The sequence below is a fragment of the Balaenoptera borealis genome (assembly GCF_965194805.1).
Source record: "Balaenoptera borealis genome assembly, chromosome: 4".
Lineage (NCBI taxonomy): Eukaryota > Metazoa > Chordata > Mammalia > Artiodactyla > Balaenopteridae > Balaenoptera > Balaenoptera borealis.
In genome coordinates this window covers 85,184,072-85,207,787 of record NC_138861.1, presented here as the reverse complement: position 1 = coordinate 85,207,787, position 23,716 = coordinate 85,184,072, and the positions used below count along the sequence as shown (strand labels likewise).

The window sequence follows — 23,716 nt, the reverse complement described above, 5'->3', positions numbered from 1 at the left end:
CAGTAAATGTCTGTAACTATTCGCTATTCATTACTTCATTCAAATATGGCTTTGGGGGAAAATACTATGTAATAGAAACATTTTTGAAATGGCATCAACCATAGTGCATTTCATTGAAAAACTAAGATTTCTGAGAGTTTGCAATCACCAAATGTGTTTTTACTAAAAAGGTAGTTTTTATTTAGATCAAGAAAAGTAGATGAGAACAGTGGTCACTTACATATCAATTCAGAAACAACATATCCCATGAGGACCCACTGGTCTGAGTTTGTGGCACGTCTTTAATAAGCATGTGGGGGCTTCCCTGGTGGCTCAGTGGTTAAGAATCCATCTGCCAGTGCAGGGGACACGGGTTCGAGCCCTGGTCCGGGAAGATCCCATATGCCGCGAAGCAACTAAGCCCGTGCACCACAACTACTGAGCCTGCACTCCAGAGCCCAGAAGCCACAACTACTGAGCCCTCGAGCCACAACTACTGAGCCCACGCACCTAATGCCTGTGCTCTGCAACAAGAGAAGCCACCACAATGAGAAGCCCGCGCACTGCAATGAAGAGTAGCCCCTGCTCACCACAACTAGAGAAAGCCCGCATGCAGGAATGAATACCCAACACAGCCCAAAAAAAAAAAAAAAAAAAAATCAGCATGTGGCTGCTTTATGTCATGCAGTTGAGCCATTAAAGAAGCAGAAATGAAATCAGAACAAAATAGTTTATGAAGTCTGCTTTATTATTTAAGACATCCTTCTTTTGAGACTGCTTCTGCTCTACCTTATGTCCTCAAGAAAGTATGTAGGGATTTCCCTGGTGACCCAGTGGGTAAGACTCCGCACTCCCAATGCAGGGGGTCCGGGTTCAATCCCTGGTCAGAGAACTAGATGCCGCATGCATGCCACAACTAAGAAACCCACATGGCACAACTAAAGATCGAGCGTGCCTCAACTAAGACCTGGTGCAGCCAAAATAAATAAATAAATATAAAAAAAAAAGAAGAAGAAGAAAGTATGTAAATAGGAACTGATCCGATGATGGTGGAAAATAAAAGGAAAATTATGCCTCTCTGTTCACAGACTGTTAACCAAAATCAAAACAGAGTCAGGGGGACTCTGCAAAGACAAATTTAAAAACTAAAGGGCATGAAATGTAAGCCACTAAAAATTATCCAGGGGGAAAAATTGGTATTTGTAAATATCCAGTCATACATCCATACCTATACATACATATAACTGAAGTTAATCATATGACCTGGCTGCAGAATATTTTAAATATCATAATAAGGTCTCATTCGAAACACACAGTAAAACATGTATTTTCTTACAAGTTATAAAAGGAGATACTAAAATATAAGATATGAAATATAACCTAAAACACTATTTCCTTTTAGAGTGTGCACAAAGTACAAAGTAGCATAATTTACAATCACTACTGAGAAGCCGCAGGCTTAAAGTCTTCCCTCCCCTCCAAAAAAAGTAAAAATAAAACCTTAGAACTTGAATGGAGAATAGTACTTTAAGAAAGCTACAGACCATTTCAATAACCTCAATCTTGTTTTTCTAAGACGTGCTGGGAAACACCTGTGTTGAAGCCAACCAATCTCCAAAATTCAAAAGTCTATTCACAATAAAAAATGGAGAATGGGTGCAGGTGGCCATGCTCTTGAATCAGCAACTTGTTGGTGATTTTAAAAAGTAAAGGTGGCAACATATTTATATAAAATTGCTGGGCAGGTTTATTACTTTTTCCTCCAGTTGTCTGACTATACCACTCAGCTAACTGAATGGCAGCAATGTATCCTGTTCAATACCAGACGGGATTATTCAGGTTTGGCAGGAAGATCAACAAGTCAGCCCTAATATTCTTTGCTTTCAAGTTTAGGTATTCAGTGCCTAAACACCGTGTAACAGGAAGACCTATAATCATGTGGAGATTAAGCAACTGTACAACATCATTCAGAGAACGTGTCCAGCTGCCATGTCTGCAGTCAACCAACCACACATCTTCCTCATTTGATTATTCTTTCACAGTGAGCAGTTGGAGAAAAGACAGAATGCCAGCTCGGGCAGCAATCTTTCTTTGGCTTCCATGCAATTACACAGATACAATTACTACTGGCACCATACTCTTTCAAGGTAGACAGGTTTGAAAGTATATTAAATAAAGCCTGTTTTCTTTTCCACTATTTTGGCAGGGTCTTCAATACACTTTTCTCTTAAGAGCTGTGGTCCTCCTCAGGCTGGTACACAATAGCACTGATAACAAGGTGGAAGCTATTCTAGGGGCTGCCTAGACCAACTTCAAGGTCATTATTATTCTACACAGTGGCATGAGAGGACTTGCCTTCTCATCTACATTAAGTATTAGGACAAAAGATGATTATGGAGAATCTAGGAAATCAACAAAGTATTCAACAACCAACTACAATTTGGCCTTTTGTCAGCATGTTAAAAGCGCAAGTGGAAGTGGATGCCATCTTTTCTAAAGTCAAAATCGGTGTGTGGGAGCATATAGAACTATACTCCCATAGATTAAAATGTGTATATTTTGTTTCTGATACAAGAACAAGAGCATGCACTTCTAGAGCACTATGGAATTTTCAAAGTCCTGTAACTAATTCAATCTCATTTGATCCCACAAAGTCTTACAAGACAGGTACAGGAGATACTATTCCCATTTCACAGGTAAAGATACAGATTTCAGCAACGTTATATAACTTGATCAAGGTTGGGAAACTGCTTGTCATTGACTGTGGAGAAATCTCAGTGTATTTTTGTTCGGGAACCATTCTGTTTGTTAAATGTATTTTTAAAGGTTAAGTGCCCTTAAAAAAATCAGCATAACTGAAGTAATTTGTTCAGTATGCCTAAGTGGTTAGTGGACAAGATTTAACATTTGATGTAAAATGTAAAATAGGGTTTTTAGGCTATGGATGGGGTGGAGGAGTTCAGAGAGAAATGTTTTTCTGAGATTAACTTTTAAAAACATATTTAAAAGGATCAGCGTAAAAGCTGTTTTTTATTTCTCTTCTGAAATATTTATTCTCCACCTAAATTAAAAGAGAATTTGAAGCAGCTTATATAAAAGATATAAATGTATTTGAAACCAATAAAATAACATGAGAAAATAGAGCCATGGAGTTGAGAAGAAACTTAATTTCTTGCCCCTAAAATTTACAAAGTTTTAGTTATCTAATAAAAGAAGTTTACCAAAAAAGAAACTTTTTCCTAAGCACCAAATCTAAGAGGAACTTAGCATGTGGTAAACAGCACTCGAAGTAGAAAGGCAGTAACTGATGATCGTTTCACATCGCATCCAGGTGGTTTTATTTTGTAATCTTGTTCTAAATTATAATCATGTTGTACACTAGGTAATTACGTGTAAACTTTTTTTTTTTAATAATAAAGTTAACTGGGCAAACCATTCTGTGCTTTTCCTTTTGTCTATGAGAAGCCTGGTGTTTGGGTCTCATAGATAAGGCAGCCGACATGACAAGGTGTTCATCAATATCCAGTGTCTTCTTCCTTTTTATTGGACACATGGCCAACTAGAATACATTTCTCAGCTTCCCTTGCAGGCAGGTACCATTCTAACTATTGGGATGTGAGTGCAAGGATTGTATGGCAGCTTCTAAGGGCCTTTCTTATAAAATAGCTGGCAGGCACATTTTTTTCTTGCTGTCTGGAACAGACAAGCTGCCTTGGACCATGAGTACACTGGCTATACCCTAGGCATGCTGGAGTAGTAAGGTCAAGGAATTTGGGTTCCTGAGGTCTTTGTGGAACAGAGCCACTATATCAGTGGACTGTTAACTGCCAGGTTTCTACGTGAAAGGGAAATACATTTCTATTGTAATAAGTCACTGTTATTTTAGAGTCCTATATTACTAGCAGTTGAAGTTGATCCTTATTTTAGAGTCTTGTATTACTAGCAGTTGAAGTTGATCCTAACTCATTCACCTAATGGCAGGAAACTGAATTCCAGACCTAGTACCTAGGAAAGAAACAGCTTCTAATGGATTGTCTTTGCAACCCCCATATTCAGTACCAAACTTACAGGCATCTAAATTATAGAGTTGAGTTAAGAAACCCAGGTTCCTGACTCCCAACTCCTCTGACACTTTCCAAAACAGCATATTGTTGGAATATAACCTCTTTGGTTCTCATTCATTCATTTTCACCCCCACCAATCCAAGCATTTTAACCTCATCTCCAACTCTTGTAAAAAATACCAAATGCAGACACTGTGTTGGGCCTAATTTTTCACAAACCTCAAAAAAAGTATCTATCAGGATTCAACCAACCACAAGCAACATTCAGCCATTCATTTGACTCAAGGCTTTTGATTCTTTGATTTATACCATCCTCCTCCCCTACTCTTTCCAATTCTAGGTCAGGAGACAAAAAGCAAAGATTCCCCAGGGGAAAACAAAATGGCAAAACCTATTAGCTGATACACACCTGTGCAACAGCTTGGTTATTCTGTTGCAGCAATGAAAGAGTGGTACACAGAGCTCTGAGTTTTTCAAAGATGCTGAGGCTACTGGCAGAAAAGAGGCAGGCGTATTTGTGGATCCCATCTGCCAAGGATGCACGTGTAGAAGTCTCATTTTTTTATGCTTCTCGTAATAGAATCGAGCATAAGACAGTATTAGGTAATTGGGCCAAAATTCCAGGAAAGGACAAGTAAACAGAATAATTATTCTCAGAAATCTCAAACAATAAATTAGTGCTCAAAGTTTAGAAGGATTTCTTTAGTGATCAGGATGTGGAACTATCTGGTGTTTAAGTTGTGGGTCCTCAGGAGCAAAAAGATCAGAAAAAGTGTCATAGAGATGCTACTAATCACAAATTAAACAGATCGGAATTCCTTAAAGTCAAGATCAAGCTTGTTCCTCTTTTTATTTTAATCAACCGATTAAATGTACCGCATGTACCGCAAACACGTCTCACGCACAGTAGGTGTGCAATGTAAGTTTTCCGAAGGTTAAGTGGATATAGCTGGGAGTGGCTCCCTTTTCTCATATCTCATCCTCTGAAACTGCAGAGGCTACCGAGATAACACCAATATGAATGAGAGCTCTAGGAAAGCGGAGGACAAAGAAGGAAAGGAGGAAGAAAGAAAGGGAGCTAGGGAAGAAGGGAGGGAGGGAGGGAAAATGAGGCTGTGGCCTGTACCACTAAGCTGCCTGCCTCCTGAGTCCCAGCTGAGTTCTACTTTGCACTGACATCCAAAAAGAAAGTAGAATCACAGTTTGCTAGTTTTTATTTACCCACAAATGTACTGGTTACCCACTAGGCCATGAATCCCAGGCAGTATGCTAAAATTATTTTCCTACTAGAAAAATGCTCCTGAAGCATTAGGGGTTTCTTATCTGCAGGGTGTCTGGGAAGGATTCCAAACTTATTATGCTACAGAAATAGGTTTCTTTTTCCTTGTCTCAAAATCTAAGCCTCTTACTTGTGAAAACTCTGATTCGTACAAAGTTTGTGTTCTGGGTTAGTTCCATCTCCTTCTTTCTAGATCTACTGGTAGCTAGTGTCCATCTGTAAATGACGGTCAGTCTGTTCTTGAATTCTGATATGTTCTAAGCGTCTTCCTCCTCGACTCTCCCCATTACTTCCTCTATGAAAGAAATTACTATAACCTAAAGGCCTTTTGAGAGAAGACTCTGCTCAGCACACACAAATGATCCTTAGATCTCAGAAGTGGGTACAGAGGAATACTCTTTGGAAGCAAATGAAACAGATGCTGTGTCAAAGTCTTCCTTGTTGCAGGCAAATAGGCAGAGATCAGTGGGGACAAGTGTATGACGACGTGGAAACTTCACCCAAGATAGTTGTTTGTGTTTCCTTCCTTGTAGAAACAAACTTTGTGTGTCTTCCTGTGTCACAGGTGCACTTTGATAAATGAACTGAGAGCATGTATCCCTCCCTTTAGAAAATATTACAGTGGAAAGTACCTAACCATGGAGCCAGGAGCGGAGAGGAGTTGAGTGAAATAAAACACTGTATTTTTGTTTTGTTTTGTTTAATTCTCTTTGGAGAAACAAACAGCATAAATGACTTTTAAAAGCAAGAGTGCATTTTCAGTGTATATTTTTCATGGGATTTTTTCTTTAAGGATAATAACTTTTTTTCTTCCACTTTCTGCTCTGATGACTAATTCATTAAAAATACATATATTCTACTCTGCTGATAGAGCAAGAATTGCAAATTTTCTTATTGTGAATAAAGGCTACTTGCACTTGGCCCAAATTCCAACTGGCCACCATGGGAAAGTTGACCTCTTTCATGGCCACTGGGTCTGTCGGAGAAACACATTTATAAGAATTGAATTGGTTAGCGAGTCCTAAAAAAAAAAAGGCCACCATCTGATTCACCTTACCAGTCAAAAGGATCTGATTCAACAAACACTTGTAATGCTGTATTTTTCACTGAACAGAATTATATAAAAGTATATATCCAGGGCTTCCCTGGTGGCGCAGTGGTTAAGAATCCGCCTGCCAATGCAGGAGACACGGGTTCGAGCCCGGGTCCGGGAAGATCCCACATGCTGCGGAGCAACTAAGCCCGTGCGCCACAACTACTGAGCCTGCGCTCTAGAGCCCGCGAGCCACAACTACTGAGCCCATGTGCCAAAACTACTGAAGCCCGCGTGCCTAGAGCCGGTGCTCCCCAACAAGAGAAGCCACCGCAATGAGAAGTCCGTGCACTGCAACGAAGAGTAGCCCCTGCTCACCACAACTAGAGAAAGCCCGCGCACAGCAACAAAGACCCAACACAGCCAAAAATAAATAAATAAAATAAATACATTTCAAAAAAAGTATATCCATCAATAAAAATAAGATATCATTTTTTTTCAAAACAAGTAAATAATATATACCCTATAACCCAGCAATACTAAGTGTAGAGCTCACACCTCCTCACATCGTTCCAGTAGAAGATTCAAGCCCGGGTGTCCCCTGTGAGATTATGTACGGTGCTGGGGAAAGGGGCACACCCTGGGAGCCCACCATTCTACAAGGGGAAAGGGAAACACCAGAGTGCCATGCGGCAGTTAGAAACAATGCATTAAATGTCCACGCAGCCTTATGGATAGATCTCTAAAACACAGCACGTGGGGAAAAAACACCCTTTAAATAAATTAAGAAAACACACACAAGAAACAATAATGTACATCGCAGGTACATTTCTGAACAGAAAGTTACACATTAAACACATTAGTATGGTTGCCCATGGGGGAGAGAATAGGAGCGAGGTAAGGGAATAAAACAGGAGGTAATTAAGTAAGAACATAAAACAAGATGTTTTATATGGACCAGTGATGAAAATACATCATGAATTGTGGCCTATGATTAACTCAACTGCCTGCAACTGAGGTCCAAATCAAACTCACTTTTCCACATTTACATATTTTCCTTAACAATAAAAACATTAATTTTGAAAAATCATCAAATATAACAGCCACTGTTTAGGTAGCTACTGAAGTGGCCCAGGGCTCTGAAAAGGCCAAAGTTCCAGCGCTGTGATGTCCAATATGGTAGCCACTAGCCACGTGGGGCTACTGAGCACAGGAAATGTGGTTAGTCCGAGTGACGATGTGCTGCCAGTGTAACACACACCGAACCTGGAAAACTCAGCACAATAAAAAGAATATAAATATCTTATTAATAATTCTTATACAGATTATATGTCAAAATGATAATATTTTATTTTTTTTAAAGATGAGATTGTTTATTTATTTACTTTATTCATTTGTTTATTTGGTTGCACCGGGTCTTAGTTGTGGCACGCAGGCTCCTTAGTTGTGGCATGTGAACTCTTAGTTGTGGTGTGCATGTGGGATCTAGTTCCCTGACCAGGGATCGAACCCAGGCCCCTTGCATTGGGAGCACAGAGTCTTAACCACTGTGCCACCAGGGAAGTCCCAATATTTCAGATATACTGGGTTAAATAGTAAGATACACGATTAAAATTAATTTCACCTGTTTCTTTTACCTTATTTTAATGTGGTTATTAGAATATTTACTATTACATATGTGGTTCACATTGTATTTCTAGTGGATGGCACTGGTCTGGAGGCCTCCAGTAAGCCAGGGGTACAAGAGGGATCCTTTCTATAAAAATTTTCTTTGGAGCCTCAAATTGGAAGGTCCTGAAAAACATAATATGGCCCCCTGACTGGAAGGATATAAAAGCGGTTCAGGATTAAATATTAAAATTCTAGGTCAGGAATTGCCAACAATTTTGAACCACTCACAACCTTCCACTGCTCTCATTTTAAAACGTCTCTAGGATTAATGCTGCTCTTCAGAAATTTAAGCCCAGTCCTCTAAACTAGACTAAAGGAAAAGAAATTTCTACTACAACTTACTCCAAAGCTATGGTTTAAAATAATAAGATACAGTTGGAAAAGCCCGATATAATTTATCAATATAGTTGCACAAATATATGATTTAAGCATCCACTCCTGGGAGGTGCTTTTTTAAAATCAAAATGACCTTGGCAGTGACAATTTAGAGATTATGTGTTCAGTAATCCCCCCTCTCTCCCTTGCTCGTTTTCTCTCTCTGACATGTGCGGTCCTTTGTCACATGTGGACTCTTTTTTCCTGCACTCTTTTGTGTGGACCAATGGCCACCTATAAAAGGCCTCTAGGCTCCTTTATGACAAGACCATAGCATTTTCACCCTTGTATCCCTGGCACTTAGCACAATGGTCAGCACATAATGGATGGTCAATAACTACCCATCAAATTAACCAGAAGTGAGTGTTTCTAGAGGGGCAGACTGAGATGTCTGGGGAGGAATAGAGTCAGATAACTTATTTTCTTGAGATTGCTTAAAAAAATTATGAAAAAGTACCAAATACTCAGCCATGTTTCCATTTCATCAACACCAGCATCCACATTAATGTTTACCTGAAGTGCTTGCCACCTGCCAGGCACTGTTCTAAGCACTTTACGTTTATCCCTTCACTTACTCGTTATGAGAACCTTTTAAGGTTGGTGTTATCTTATCGCCATTTTATAGATGATGCTTAGAGAGGGTAAGTCACTGACTCTGGGTTCCCAGAGCTAGTAACAGCAGAATTGGGATTCAAGGCAGGCAGCCGCACACCAGAACCCACGCTCCCGAGTACCTGTTAATCAATACACAAAACTATCCATTTCAGGAAATGAATCTGGAGCGGTACAGCGCTCTCATACTCACGGCCTCCAACCCCAACAGACTGCATCAGTCCAAGCTCTCAAGAGCCTCACCTGGATTCGAAAATGGTTCATAATCAATTACGGTGACTACACTGTTCCTGCTAATCATACCGCAGCTGGTAACTTCCCAGAGAACACCCATTTCAACCCCTCCCTGTTCCTGTTCCTGCACAAAAGAAATCGACCTCCTTAAGCATGGCAGTGCATCCAATGCCCCCTTCAATGCCTTCCGCACCCTCTGCCCTCTCACTCCCTTATGCCCCTTCCAGCCCAGGCCAGGTGCATACTCAGTGCCTCGCAACAAGCCATACATTTCTGCAGCCCTGTGCCTTTGCTTGTGCTGTTCCCCTGGGCTGGAATCCCCTTCTTCTCCATTGCCTCCACACTAAAACCTGGTCATCCTTCAAGGGTGGGTTCCTCCAAGAGACTTTTCCTAATCACCCATTTTTTTAAATTAACCATTTCCTCCCTGCACTACCACCTCCCTTTAGAGATCATTTAGGACAATTTTCTACTTAGGGTAAAACAAAGAATGTTGCCCACCATCCAGTTCTACAAGGATTAAGTCATTAGCCACTGCAGTTGCTGCCTGAAACAGTACACCCTGAAAGGAATTCAATACGAAAGCAGGATAAGGCACTCTGTGCTTTGGAAATAACAGGCAGCTTAGATGGTTAGAGATATCTCAGGGGAAAAAAAACAAATTTTTTTTTTTTTTTTGGGCTGTGTCTCGAGGCTTTCGGGATTCAGTTCCCTGACCGGGGACTGAACCCAGGGCCACAGCAGTGAAAGTGCCGAGTCCTAACCACTGGACCACCAGGGAAGTCCCCAAAAACAATTTTTTTAATGAACCCCGATTCTTGCATCTTCCCATACATAAGCACTAAAAGCATTAACTGAAATATCTGATCCTCGTGACTAGCAGTAACCTTTTACTGAGATGTATGCTTGACTGTGCGTATTCCCCTGCCAAAAGCATACGTACACTCAGAGCTAGCTGAGAGGCTGTCTCCCGGCCTATTATTCACTAAGACCGGGAATAAAATTCAACTCACAGCTTTTACGCTGTGGATTTTCTTTCAGTCGACGTTAGTATTATAGTTTCCAGTGTGAGACGCCCATCTCCCTCAGCTCCTGAAAACCAGAGTCAAGGATCATATATGTGTGGGATCCACAAAGGATGCCGTTGAGAGAGAAAGTTGAATGTGAGGTGGAAGCTACTTTTCACAGAGCCCCTATACAACCACATTTTTAAGCTCAGAATTTTACAGGCAACAAAACGCTATCGAAAGTTTTGAGCAGGAGACTCCATATGTTTTGAGAATACTATTATTGACAAGACAGAAAATAGATGAGATAGCATTGTATGTATTAATGCAAAATTTATGTATTATAACACATGTTCAAAAATTACATATCAGTAATAGACGTGAAAATAGAGCCCAAATAACACATAATTACCAATTCTCCATCCCTATTTGGTTTTGCTATCGATATAAATCAGTGATTAAAAACGCAATCACTGGCCATTTGAAAGAGTCTTTCTTCCCAGCGTGTAACTGTTGTCATGACAACATGACTTCCGGCTGTATCTCTGTGAACAAGCTTATGTTTAAAAGGAGAGGATGAGGATCAATCAGTTTAAATAAAGAATACATTGACCAATTTTGAAATGTAAGGAGATGTGTCTCAACCAAGGTTACCCGATATAATCTCTTTAAATCCCCTTAAATAATAGAACCAGGCTGGGTGTTTTTAATCAATAAAATCATGCTTTAGCATCTATATTCTTTACATATAACAATAACATGCACCTAAGTTCTACACACTAGTCCTGTAATTAGTGAGGAATTTTTCAAAACATATCTTGCTCTTACACTTACTGATATTATCCTAAATCTTCCTTTCAGAGGTCACCTGTCTTTCTTCTGTCTCATCCCTTCTGAAGGATGTACTCTCATTAGGAACTGATTCTTTGATTCCAAGGAGACGGGATGGGGGTGCAGGGTGCTTCCAAATTATCTAAATGTTGGACATCTTGCATGACTATACAAATAAATTTGAAATTCTGTGAGAACTAGTAATTATTTGTGAATAAGAACCACAAACAATAAAAAGCTGACTAAAAGTTTATAAATAGAATCAATTTTCTTATTTTTTAACATGCACTGGATTTTCGATTAACATCGTCTATTAGAAAATCTGTTGAGATCAGTAAATCTAATCTTAAAATTAAAAACAAAAAAACCCATTTTCACCTCTCCCTACCTCCCTTTTTGTGCCAAAGGCATTTAAACCAACTGCATTTGGATTTTTGTTTGTTTGAAGACTGAAGGTGGCCTCCTGCATCCACCTTACTTCAGTAATGGTCTTGCCCAGAGGACCAGAGTGACATATAATGTTATCCCTAGAGATTCCCTAGCCTCGGGCTAGACTCAGAGTGGTCCCTACCCCTAGGGGACATTTGAAAATGTATGGGAGTGTTTGGGATTCTCACAATGGGTGGAGGCACCACTGGTGGGTGGGAGCCAGAGATGCTAAATGTCCTACAATGAGCAGGGCAGTCTAGCAAGGGTAACCAACTGCCCTGGTTTTCCTGGAACTCTTCTCATTTTATTTTATTTTTATTTTTTTAAACTTTTCATTTTATATTGAGGTATAGCTGATTAACAATGCTGTGATGGTTTCAGGTACACAGCAAAGCGACTCAGCCATACATATACATGTATCCATTCTCCCCCCAAACTCCCCTCCCATCCAGGCTGCCACATAACACTGAGCAGAGCTCCCTGTGCTATACAGTAGGTCCTTGTTGGTTATCCATCTTAAATATAGCAGTGTGTACATGTCGATCCCAAACTTCCTAACTATCCCTTCCTCCCACCCTTCCCCCCTCGTAACCATTAAGTTCGTTCTGTTCTCTGAGTCTGTTTTGTAAATGTGGAACTCTCTTGATTTTCTCTTGATTTTAGCACTGAAAGTCCTGAATCCTAGGAAACCTCCCAGTCCCTAGCAAACCATCACCTTAAGTCCAGCACAAATAGAGGTCTGTCACTGTCAAACATTGGAGAGCTTCCTCTCTCAAAGACAGTAAGTATACATTTGCCCCTCTGTCCTCCAAGAGTTCTCTATGGTTCCATACCTCACTAGTTCCTCACAAGGGTGAACTTTCAAACCAGCGTTTCTGTTAATAATTCCTACATCAAGGCTATGAAGTGTCTTCTCATGGCTCGGCATGTTTCTATTGACTGAGAAACTCCAGTGAAACCTAACAAAGGGGAGCACAATTCTTCCTTAGGAGACTCAAACTCAGGAGGAAGGAAACATTTTTTTTTTTTTTTTTTTTTTTTTAATTTTTTTGATGTGGACCATTTTTAAATTTATTGATTGATTTATGGCTTGGGTCTTCGTTTCTGCGCGAGGGCTTTCTCTAGTTGTGGCAAGCGGGGGCCACTCTTCATCGCGGTGCGCGGGCCTCTCACTATCGCGGCCTCTCTTGTTGCGGAGCACAGGCTACAGACGCGCAGGCTCAGTAATTGTGGCTCACGGGCCTAGTCGCTCCGCGGCATGTGAGATCTTCCCAGACCAGGGCTCGAACCCGTGTCCCCTGCATCGGCAGGCAGACTCTCAACCACTGCGCCACCAGGGAAGCCCCAGGAAACATTTTAATCCTAAAATTCAAACAACATTTTGAGAAACAGACCAGTGGCTTTCTGAACCTGCCTTCTCTTATCTTTGGTTTCCTTCATTAATTTTTTAAAAAAATTTTATTTTATTTTATTTTTGGCTGCGTTGCGTCTTCGTTGCTGCGCATGGGCTTTCTCTAGTTGTGGTGAGCGGGGGCTACTCTTCGTCGTGGTGCGCAGGCTTCTCATTGAGGTGGCTTCTCTTGCTGCAGAGCATGAGCTCCAGGGACGTGGGCTCAGTAGTTGTGGCATGTGGGCTCAGTAGCTGTGGCTTGCGGGCTCTAGAGCACAGGCTCAGTAGTTGTGGTGCACGGGCTTAGTTGCTCCATGGCATGTGGGATCTTCCCGGACCAGGGATCGAACCCGTGTGCCCTGCGTTGGCAGGAGGATTCTTAACCACTGCGCCACCAGGGAAGCCCCGGCAGGCAGATTCTTAAACAGTGCACCACCAAGGAAGCCCCATTAATTTTTTTTACAAGTAATTTCCTCTGTTACTCTTAAGCTGAAAAGGCATTTTATACTACTGAGAACTATAAGAACTAGATTCTGTACTTACTCATTCAAATAAAGGACACAATAATGGGGGTGAGAATCCCTAGGGATAACATTATACATCTTTATGCAGAAATACCAGACATTCTCTGTGGGAAAATGGTTAAGTCGGCCACTTTTTATTCTCTTTAAATTTCCTCATCCTGAGGCTATTAGATAACATAGCTGCTCAAGGATTCTACACTATTTTTCCTAGAAATGTTTTCCTTATATGGTCATCAAAGGAGTGCTCGTTTCTGTTTAGTAATGGTGCTTTGGAGGCCCAAAGGAGTTAGTACGCTTAACTTAATACCAGAAAATGTTTCAGTAGCAGGGGAAGAAAGTCTATCACATAACTGCTCCCTTTGACACCTTTCGGTTCTTTAATCTGACACCAGGTGGCAGATATTTTGCATTAAAATTAGTAAATGTATTTGTGTAAGCAGATAGGGTAGGGGGTCCCCAGAGAAAGAACACCAGGCATGGCTTTCTTGACATAAGAGAAGCCATTTTTGGCCTAAGCCATTGTGTGATCTAAGCCTGGCCACAATGCTTGCCCTTGAACAGGTTTCAGTAATTAATGATCTTAAGGGAAGTGAGGAAATGCAGGAACAAAGGAAAAGCAGTCGAGAAACAATAGTTCAGCATAAACCACAGTCCCAGCTCCTCCTCAAGAGAAATAAGTAACATCTGATACATATCTTTGAGCTCTGCAGGAAGTAAGGGCTCTACCCAGGTGGAGGATGGAATGATGGTATTGACCTTTTCTGACCCTCGTGAATTCAATCAAGTAAAGCCTGGACTCTGTCAACCTTTGCCCCAAGTCTATGCTGAATTCTCCTCTGCTCAAGCCCCTTCATGAATGTGCATGTACCCTTAGCTAAAAACGTCCCCAGTTTTGCTGTTCCAGGAGACACTGCTTTGGGAAAGGTCCCTGGTGTTCCCCTTACTTGCTGCAAGTCATAAATCCTTCCTTCTCCTGATTTTTGGCTTGGTTGTGTCTTTTAGCTCAACACCCATCAAGAGGCAAACCCAGTTTTGTAGGTAACATTCCCCCAAACTCTTGGTCTAGATTTAACCATTGATGTAGATGTGAAAAGGCTATTTACTGCATAACAAATCTTTTCATATTCACATTCAAGTTTTCATTTAACTTCAGTTAATATTTTTATGGGTAAATCAGTTTATGAGAACAGTGACCAAAGAAAACAAAAAGATAATATTTGGTTTCAATATCTAAAAATGAACAAAAGTTCTCTCAACAAAAAATAAAACTTCCAAAAACTAAATCTAGAGTTATAAAATAAATTGTAGACTGTTTTGTTTTAGCATGCTTGCTTTGTAAAGGATCCATTCAAATAATTCTTTCAAATATTCCCTAATGCAGTTATTTTGTCCAATTTTGTATATTTTAAGCCATCCAGTAATTTTCAAAAACTCCTCAATAGTGAAGAGAAGGGGTCTAGAATAAGCCACAGTGGCACAGAAATAATTTTGAGCTGAAGGCATTTGAGTTCTTGAAATCCCTTATCTGCCTAAAAGCAGAGCCTCCCAAGAGAACTCAGTAGTCGTAAGTTCCTTCCCTGGGAGCAACTCTAATCCCTCTGGGAGATGAGAATTCTATGCCCAAACAGACTGTCATCAAACTGTTATATCTCCTATTCTCCTAAGAGCCCAATCTTTCAAAAATCATTTGTTTTTCCAGAGTTTCCTTTCTCCCCTCTTCTAAAGTCATTTGTTCTCCCAGAAGTACCCTCTGTCCCTCCCCATCCTCTATTAAGACTGTATATTAAGCCTTAAAGTCTAACAGCCTCTTTGAGTCACATTTCTTTGTGAACTCTCATAAGTAAGCATGTAATTAAATCTTTTTTTCTCCTGCTAATCTGTCTTATGTCAGTTTAATTTGCAGGCCCCAAACACTCAATCTAAGAAGACAGAGAAAAGGTTTTTCCTCTCTGGCAAATACAAGGAGCTCTGTCATTCACTCACTCATTCATTCATTCATCAATTCATTCAGCGAACACCTGCCAGGAGCGAGGCTGTGGGCTAGGTGTTGGGACCTAGCAGTAAACATCCACCATTGGCCTCATGAAGCTTGCAGTCCACAAGGAAAGAGTGGCATCTAGTTTTTAATTTCAAATTACACTGAGTATTATGAGAAAAGTAGAGTGTTATGGGAGTTTTAACCCCTGTTAATATAGTTGGTGCCTACTAGACTAAGTTCTTCAAGGGTAAGGACAGAGTCTAGTTCACTCAGTGCTTATCCCCAGGGCTATCTAGTATCCAGCACTACAGTAGGCACTTAATAAGAATTTGTTGAAACAATTCCACTGCCTTAAATCTGGTACTCTAAAATAAACATTTCTGGGTAGCCTATATCGGCAATCACAGTATTTGTTGAGAACCAGTGGTATGCATAGTACGATCTTAGATATTAGATTCTTTCCTTCTCATAGAGAACAGATACCTTTGAATGACATATACCCCTTACCCCAAATGTGTGAGATATTCTCCAGTTCCCCGCTAGAACTACTAACCACCCTTTCCACCCTGCCCTGGACGCTAAGAGCTAAATCCTTGGCAGATTTGGCCAATGAGAGGCTCAGCAGCGATAGGAGTGCTGGAGGAGAAAGAGGCCTGAGTACAAATTCCCCAGCTCCCTCTCTGCAAGAGCACAGTCAGGCTGAAAACGGAGGGAAGGGGGCAGGGCACAACCTTTAAAAGAATGACATAGGGCTTCCCTGGTGGCGCAGTGGTTGAGAATCCGCCTGCCAATGCAGGGGACACGGGTTCGAGCCCTGGTCCCGGGAGATCCCACATGCCGCTGAGCAGCTGGGCCCGTGAGCCACAATTACTGAGCCTGCGCGTCTGGAGCCTGTGCTCCGCAACAAGAGAGGCCACGATAGTGAGAGGCCCGCGCACTGCAATGAAGAGCAGCCCCCACTTGCCACAACTGGAGAAAGCCCTCGCACAGAAACGAAGACCCAACACAGCCATAAATAAATAAATAAATAAAATTTAAAAGAGATAAGCAAAACATTCTCTCTATAAATTAAAAAAAAAAAAAAAGAATGACATAGCTGTTGAGGATATGACAAAAACCGGTTAGAACCAACTAGGTCCAAGATGGCGGAAGATTCGACTTCAGTAGACCTTGAGCCTCAGTATACACTCACTGTAATACATTAGCATGCTAAATGACACAGCCACAGGCACCATGACAGTTCCGAGGCCGACCAAAAAGGTCAAAAAGTTGGTGGTGGCCCAATTCCTGGAAATCTCCGCCCCTTCCCCAAGATAGTTGGAATAATCCTCCCACTCGTTAGCCAGTGAAATTACCCAGCCCATGGGATTTCCCTGGTGGCCCAGTGGTTAAGACTCCACACTCCCAATGCACAGGTTTGATCCCTGGTTGGGGAACTAAGATCTCACATGCTGCACGGCACGACCAAAAAACAGAAAAAAAAAAAAAAATTACCCAGTCCATAAAAACTAACGACCCCACATTGCAGGGCCTCTCGTCTTCTGAGATGGCCCACACTCTGTCTGTGGACTGTTTTTCTCCCATGGCCACTCTCACTTTCCGAGAGGATCCCATGCCCTGGGGCCACTCTCGCCTTTTGAGACAGACCACATTCTGTCTATGGAATGTGTACCTCTTTAAATAAATCCACTTCTTACCTATCACGTTGTCTCTCACTAAATTCTTTCTGCAATGAGACATAACGAACCTGAGCTTCATTAAGTCCTGAGAATAGGTGTGTAATCTCAATTAAAAGACAGTGCGTTCAAGTCCCAATCTGGGTTTTGGTTGGGTTCGAGTCCTGGCCTGTGGGTTCAAGTCCCATCTGAGTTGTGCAGTTTCAAGGCCACCGCTCTCCTACACTCGCAGCTGCAAATCTGGTTCTGCCTGGATTCCAAGAACTTTCCCTCCACTTGGCCTTTTAGACCTGGACTTGCTGATGAGAACCTGGCTACCAACCCCAGAAGGCTTCCCCACCCCTTGGAAATTCTTCTTAATCTTGCCCAAGCATCTGTAAACAGTGCCTCCTTTAAACTCTCCTCGGCTACCTCACTGGAGTGATCACCTGTTTCCCCCTAGAACCCTGATTCATACAGAAATGTATAATGGTTGTATTCCTTTCCTTGGGCTGCCGTAACAAAGTACCACAAACCAGGTGGCTTATGGCAACAGAAATTTCACAGTCCTGGAGCCTTGAAATTCAAAATCAATGTGTTGAGGGAGCCATGTTCCCAAGCCTCTATGCGAGAATCTTCCTCTGCCTCATCCAGCTTCTACCAGCCCCAGACGTCCCTTGGTTTGTGGCAGCATCACTCCAATCTCTGCCTCCATCTTCACATGGCTGCCTTCTTTCTGTGTCTGTGTGTCTCTGTCTCCGCATGGTATTCTCCCTGTGTGTCTGTGTCCAAATTTCCCTCTTCCTATAAGGGCAGATTTGATGACATCTGCAATGACCCTATTCCCAAATAAAATCACACTCAAATGTACAGTGTTAGGACTTCAGCGTATCTCTTTGGCGGATACAATTCAACCCATAACAATAGCTAATGTATTAGCAATACCTTCTACACCCAGAATTGTTTGAGGGCATGAAGAAATCCTCACCAATCTGGCCCACAGGATCTAGCCCAGGGCCATGCCCACAGAAGGTGCAATAAAAGTGTGCTTTAACAGACCCAACAAAACAGTAAATTGATAAATGAATGGCAAATACAGCTATTTAAAAAAAAAATTTGTGGTTTTATTATAGTTAAAAACAGCATGTTAATAGAATCTAAAAGCTGCCTAACTACTTCCTCTCCATTACAGAATTGTAAGGAGGGATGCTGAGCTTACATTTGCCTGTACATCTAGTTTTAGGCATATCTAATTCTAACATTTCCATGAAGATCTGTCTAGAGAAGTTACCCCTCTTTAACACATTCAGGGAACATCTACTGAACAACTAACTCACTGCTTTGGGCTGGACTCTGAGATAAATTCTGAAGAGACAGATGTGAATGAGCTATGGTCACTGCCTTCAAGGAACTCACATTCCAGTGAAGGCAAAACAACCCCAAACACAAATGCTGAGGGCGTCGTGCTCATTGCACATTTCTCTGCTTTCTTCAAATGCTCAAGCATACATGTACCTTATTTTGGTGACTCAAGGCCATTATGCCAATTGTCACCTGCTACAATGAGAGACACTAAACTCTTTACCTCTACCCCTGCTATCCAACATGCTCTCTGAGCACTTAAGATTTGTTCTGGGTTCCTGCCCCCTCCAACCCTGCCCCAATGCTGAGCTATCACCTTGCTAATATTGGAAGGCTTGGCTCTATCAGCTTCTTTTTTCTCCTGATCCTTCCTTCCACCACCCAGCTCCCTTCTAACCCATTAAATCTAATCCCCTGTCTTCTATAAAGCCATATTAGAAACACGTCTAAATCAGACTAAATAGGCTTGGAGCAAGGGCCTGGAGGCTCTTTTTTTAAAATTTATTTGTTTATTTATTTTATTTATTTTTGGCTGTGTTGGGTCTTCCTTGCTGCGTGCGGGCTTTCTCTAGTTGTGGCGAGCGGTCTCATTGAGGTGGCTTCTCTTGTTGAGGAGCACAGGCTCTAGGTGCGCGGGCTTCAGTAGTTGTAGCACGCGGGCTCAGTAGTTCTAGCTCGCGGGCTCTAGAACACAGGCTCAGTAGTTGTGGTGCACGGGCTTAGCTGCTCCGTGGCATGTGGGATCTTCCCGGACCAGGGCTGGAACCCGTGTGCCCTGCTTTGGCAGGCGGATTCTTAACCACTGCGCTACCAGGGAGGCCAGGGCCTGGAGGCTCTTAATAAGTGAAATGAAAGTGGTTCAGTATAGGGACAATGGGGCCTCTATTTTTGGCTTCTTAATAGGTTTTTGCCCTTGTTTCAGCTTCTCATCATTGATCTAGTTCTGCCCCTACGCCTCTCCACCAGGGTGGTTTTCTACAATGAGCAGTAATCACAACTAATTTTGTCTAATTACATGGTTTAATTACTGTCTGACTCCTGCAATAGAATTTCAGCTCCTTGCGGCTATAAATGGAGAAGGATATAACGGCGGATCTTTAGCATCTTGTACAATATTTGGTATATGCTACACGTTGGTAATAAATGTATTCATCTTGTAACATTTATGACTCCTGACTACTCCAGGCACCATTCACTTTATGTCATATAATCTTATGGTTGGCCTAGAAGGGAGGACATTATACCGTAAGGTCGCTTATACAGTGCATAGAAACAACTTTCAGGTAAGTAAGGGATTTGAATGCAGAAAGAAAAGAAAGAAACCCTACTTTCCGCTATATAAACCTCATTCTTTACAAAACAGACATATTCTTTACTTATTCTAGGGAATCTAATAAACACCTGCTTTCTCATTTAATTCAAACCAGTAAATTTAAGTCACTCAAAGGTTTTTGTTTTTTAATGAATCTTTATGCCTTCTTCTGAACAAAATTATTAGGAAAACTATCAGCAATAATAAGGTTTATGCAAACTCATGAAATATTAATAATGTTTAAGGCTATTTTTGCTTCATATAAAAGTTATTATTTCTCTCTATAAAATTCAGTGCTACAGAGTCAACAGTATATAGAAAATTTACTAAAGTTAGATTTTAATTCCAAATTATTTTTTAGATCTGGAAAAATCCAACAAATCCAAAAATTCCAGCTTCATAGTAGCAAGTTAAAAGCAATTTCAGAATGGTGCTTGTTTTAATTTTATGTGAACTGTATAATTTACTGTAACAACTAAACGGTAACATTAATGGGACTCACTAGGTATGAAAATTAACCAAGATGCTAATTCTTAATCTGACACCAGGTGGCAGACATTTTAACATTAAAATTAGCTAAGGTATTCCTCTAAATCCTTTGATTCAGAGACTGCAGACCTTTGGGGATCACATTACTTACTATAGGAATTCCCAACTTCTAAAAAGCAGAAAAGTGTCTACATATTAAAGAGTGGTCCTAAAACCACTTACCAGTTGTGGTCACAAAGCCTTTGACCACTAACATACGTATTGAAGCTACCATGTGAGGGTCATTCTGGTTAGGCAGTGGGGTCATGGATAGACTCAGCCTGGGGATCATGAACTTCCAGTCTAGGGGTGGAGGTGAATATTAATCAGATATTCTTCATTCAAACAACTAAAGAACTGAAAAATTTATTAGTGCTACAAACAAGAAGCCCTAGTCTTGCCAGTTTTCTTTACCTACCTCACAGAAGAAATATGCCGGAAGACTTGCAATAGGGAAATATCCCAAATATCTCAAAATGCAAAGCACCTTGCTAGATGCTGAAAGGGCAGTGGCTCTCAACATGCAAGCATGAGGGCGTCTTTTATTATATTCTTAGTAAGTACTGATTAGGTAAAGACCTAAATTACAATGAAGTCAGTGTACTTTTAAAGAAACTTATGCTTTATTCATCTCAAGAGCATCTAAATACGTTTGAAAAAGAGTCACACACATATAAATATACACTGGGTACAAACAGAAACACAGACCCTGAAATATCTCCTTGTTCCCAGAGGTCTGAGGCCCACAGACTAGGAATTACTACAGTCTGTGACAGATAGAAAGATGACCTCCAGGAAGACACTGGAGACGCTGTCCCTGACCTCAAGGAACCTTCTTTCCAATGGAGATTTAACAAATCTCAAAACTAATGTACAAATGAGTTTCATGTCAGAGTGTAAAACACAAACCACGTCGTGCTCCAGGGCGCAGGAGGGTGTGTTACAGTGATGTGGCCGATGATAGAGGCTTCATGGCAGAAGCAGTGACAAAACGGTTCATCCATTCTCACATGAAGATAAGAGATGTCCCTGTTTGTGCCCATAACCAAGAGCTGATACATATGAAGATGCAAGGGATGGGACTCAGAAATAGCCTATGGTTGCATTGTTTTCTCGATTTGGGGTATTTTGCCCACCAGTATGCCTTGACAACTGCCAAAGATGTGTGCTCAGACCGAAAGTGGCAATTAGTCCATTGCTTCACCCCCAAATCAGGCAGCTCTGAGGCTGGGCTAAGCCATGCAGATGAGCGAAGGGCATTCTGCTCCTGCTTGACACATCCACAGTCTCCATGCTGGGACAAAAACTAGCTTCTTATTTGGTAACAGTCACTCTTCAAGCCAAGGATGAGTTTAGGCACCTGCGAGGTCATTTAGCAGTGGGCAGTCTGGAGAGGAAGCCTGAATACAAACCGCTATAGAGAAACACTGCCTTGTCAATGGTAAGATTCTACTACGAAGAAGACATGGAGAAAATATTCAATCAGCTTTATACTTAAATAAGTATTTTTTTTAGAACTAGCAAGTATCACCAAATATGGGGGGAGAAAAGCATGGAAAATTACTTAATGAATATCAATCCAGCTGTCCATCACAATAAAAGGGTTTTTTTGGTGAGGCAGTGGAATCATAAAAGCTTTCTCTGGTTCCTCTCCCCACCCTCAGCTCTCTAACTCCTTGACTGTATGAGTCATCATGAAAATTATGAAAATTACACAAATACAAACAAACAGCCAAACGCTCATTTTATCCAAGATTCTATTTCATTTAGTAACTAATTCATAAACACATTAGAAGAAAAATGTTCCAATTCAAGACAATAATGGCAAACAAGGAAAACTGTTCATTAAAGTCAATGAGCTCCTGATTAATAAGCTTATCTTTGAGAAAAATTTAGAGACACACAGGAAAAGAAATGATAGAAAGGGCCAGCAGACCTCCAGCCTTCCTCTACTCCATGACCTTGGGAAGTTGCTTCCACTGAGACCGTTTTCTAATCTGTATAAAGAGTGCAGGTAACTGGATGAGTGAGCTCTGGGGTTTTCTAACACTTTGATTTTAAATTCTAAAAGGAAAGGGTAGATATTTTATTCTGTTTAACAACGTTTCTCCAAAAAGTTGCAGATTAGAATCTATACACCTAATTCTAGACTCCTAGAAATTAATACTTTTATAGAGTTTCTAGCCAATTAACAGTCAAGATTTGGTGCCCAACATATAATTAACAATCTTTGTATATTTGGTAGGCAGATTTCTAAGATGGTTCCAAGATTCCTGCCTCCTGATAACATGCTCTGAACAGTTCCCTCCCCTGAGAATGGGCAAGACCTAGGAATATGATGGGTTATCACTCCTGTGATTATGTTACATTGTAAAGTGAAGGATTCTTTAGATTTAATTAAGATCCCTAATCAGGGACTTCCCTGGTGGTTCAGTGGTTAAGACTCCGTGCTTCCAATGCAGGGAGTATGGGTTTGATCCCTGGTCAGGGAACTAAGATCCTACATACCGCACGGTGCCGCCCACAAAAAAAAGGATCCCTAATCAGTTAACTTTGAGCTAACTGAAAGGGAGATTTATCCTGGATGGGCCTTACCTAATCAGGTGAGCCCTTAAAGGTGACAAGGAGCAGCAGACTGGCCTTGAAGAAAGCAAGCTGCCATGCGTAATAGGAAGGAACCACATGGCAAGGAAGGAACCACATGGCAAGGACCCAAGGACAGCCTCTAGAGCTGAGGGTGGTCTTGGCTGAGAGCTAGCAAGAAAACAAGGATGTCAGTCATACAGCTACAAGGAAATGAACTCTGCCAACAACGAGTGAGCTTGGAAGAGGACCCCAAGCCTCAGGTGAGACTGCAGCACTGGCTGACAACTTGACTTCAGCCTGTGAGGCTCTAATCAGAAGACCCAGACAACCCACTCATAATCCAGACCCACAGGAAATACAGATGTTTGTGAGCATTTGTGACTCAGCAAGAGAAAACTAATATAGGACACCTAGACTTTTGGGAACAAAATCAAGGGTTGTTTCTCCATTTTACCACCAGCTGGACCTTTTTCAGTCTTCTCCAGTCCATAATTTCCTGGGGAACACTCTCTGCCTTCCTCATGATTTTTTTCTTTTGCATCCATTTTGGATCCATTTACACTTCTCTAACCCTGGCCTGAGAGAGCAGTAGCCATTCCACTGTGGGCATGAGATAAAAGAAAGGACGTCCACATATGGTCCACGAAGGGATACAGCAGAGCCAGTGAGTGTCCAATAAAGGTATGGCCATTCAGCTCGAAGATATATAACACCGTAGAGGGGGAGGTTTGGTACAATATCAAAAACACTAGAAATTATAGTCCTAAAGTTGGATCCCTTCTCCATTTTGTGCAATCTAGTAGACAGTGCTTACGGCCTCATAGCTTGATAAATGCATATGGGTACAAAACAAAATTTAAATCGTGTA

At 41.3% G+C, this 23,716-nt stretch overlaps 1 protein-coding gene and 1 long non-coding RNA gene across 18 annotated transcripts in view; one reads left to right on the top strand and one right to left on the bottom strand.

Annotated features, from left to right (window-relative positions):
* APBB2 (amyloid beta precursor protein binding family B member 2) overlaps positions 1 to 23,716 on the bottom strand; it is a 360,572-nt gene that overhangs the window by 127,617 nt on the left and 209,239 nt on the right. The gene's annotated exons all lie outside the window — the stretch shown is intronic.
* Positions 637 to 10,704, top strand: LOC309627728. Its single transcript, XR_014243931.1, has 2 exons — positions 637 to 3,849; positions 3,891 to 10,704. It is a non-coding gene; the product is annotated as an uncharacterized lncRNA (long non-coding RNA).